General features: G+C 47.0%; 1 pseudogene; it reads left to right on the top strand.

The window, feature by feature from the left end:
* Window positions 1-422: 422 nt before the first annotated feature.
* LOC147817610 (SCAN domain-containing protein 3 pseudogene) overlaps window positions 423-1,929 on the top strand; it is a 3,539-nt pseudogene continuing 2,032 nt past the window's right edge.

The raw sequence follows: 1,929 nt of genomic DNA, 5'->3' as shown, positions 1-1,929 counted from the left end.
TATTCTGTGTTGTTTTTTTAATAAAACAAGAGGCAACATGTCTTCAAACTGGCATTTAAAGGGTTAAAATCCTGAAAACTAATAAACATTTGGTAGGTTTGAGCAGAACTGAAGTGGTTTAAGACAGTGATTCTCAACCATAGGGCCGCGGCCCATACTTGGGCCGCAAGCGCCACCTAGAGGGCCGCAAGAAACTTTCAGTTTTGGGCCGTGGGACTGCATAGGTTGTCAACTGAATACACCAGAGATGTTAATTAATGTGTACGCGCGGATTCGGTGACGCCAGAGCTACTACGCTATGTTATCCATGAGACGCGCAGTTACAATGCAGCCTCCGACCACATGGTGGCGGTAATGCGTTAGTCAGTTGTTTAACAAGCTCACAGAACAACAAAAGAAGATCGACATTCAGCTAGTTAGTGATGGAGAAGTTTTTAAAGAGGAAAAATGAAGACAAAAGTGGTGCTGGACCCCCCCAAAAGACTAAATGTGTGCGTAAATACAATCCCGACTTCATTCGGTACGGATTTGTGAACGGGGGAAGTGAGGAAGAGCCGAGAGCCCAGTGTGTGGAGTGTGGGCTGACGCTATCTAATGAAGCTTTAAAGCCCTCGAAGCTACAGCGGCACCTAGAGACCAAGCGTCCTACGCTCGTGGGAAAGCCGGTAGAATATTTTAAGAGCAAAGAAAATGGGCTGCAGATGCAGAAAAAGTCTATTGTGTCACTGACTGGCAACTCTAAATGTGCGCTGAAAGCAAGCTACCTCGTAGCCAGACGTGTGGCACAGAGTAAAAAACCATTCACCATAGCGGAGGAGTTGGTTCTCCCTGCCGCTGTGGATATGTGCCGTGAGATGATCGGAGAGGCCGCTGCAAAGAAGCTGCTGACCATCCCACTGTCCAACGACACTGTGAGTCACCGTATCGCGGACATGGCCTCAGACATACAGCAGCAACTTCTTGACAGAATAAAAAGTAGTACATTTTTCTCTTTGCAAATGGATGAGTCCACGGATGTCACGAATGCTGCACTGCTGTTGGTTTTTGTTCGCTATCGCTGGGACAGTAGTTTTCACGAAGACATACTGTTCTGTGGAGAGCTACCGACACGAGCTACGGCTCAGGAATGTTTCCGCTGCATGGATAACTACTTCACTGAGAACGGCCTGGACTGGCAGAACTGTGTCGGGGTGTGTAGTGACGGCGCAGCGTCAATGACTGGCAGGCATCACGGCGTCATCAGACAGATACTCGAGCGTGCGCCAGAAGCTAAATGGACACACTGTTTTCTCCACCGTCAAAGCCTTGCAGCGAAAAAGATGTCCCCAGAGTTCCACGAAGTGATGACTATATGTGTGAAAACCATCAACTTCATTAAAAACAACGCTGTGAACTCCAGATGTTTTGCCAAGCTTTGTGAGGACATAGACGCAGATCATGTCCAGCTGCTCTATCACAGTGAAGTGAGATGGCTCTCAAGAGGACTGGTCCTCAAGCGTTTGTTTGAACTGAAGAATGAGGTCTTCACTTTCCTCACTGAGAAAAATCTCCTTTTGCACATTACTATGCCGACACAAAGTTCACAGCAAAACTTGCCTACCTCTGTGACATTTTTTCACTACTGAACCAGCTGAACATCTCTCTTCAAGGAAGAAACAGCAACATATTTTTGGTTGCAGACAAAGTTCAAGCTTTCAAGAGGAAACTTTTGTCTGACATTTTGGAAAACTGCCCTCAGGTGATGATCAGTGACTCAGTCTCTCAGCACCTCTCACAACTGGCAGAGAAATTTGATGAGTACTTTCCTGAGGATCCCAGAGAGGGACACATGTGGATTTTGGACCCATTTTCTGTGGATCCCACTGGAAATGATGTTGCTTTGCCCTCACATCTGGAATCACAGCTTCTGGAAGTTTCCACCGACAGCAC

Source organism: Seriola lalandi, unplaced genomic scaffold (genome assembly GCF_002814215.2).
Source record: "Seriola lalandi dorsalis isolate HSWRI2012SDOR001 ecotype SW California unplaced genomic scaffold, Sedor1 jcf7180002054931, whole genome shotgun sequence".
Lineage (NCBI taxonomy): Eukaryota > Metazoa > Chordata > Actinopteri > Carangiformes > Carangidae > Seriola > Seriola lalandi.
Note: the sequence above shows the minus strand (reverse complement) of the source record. Positions and strands in the feature narration are given on the sequence as shown.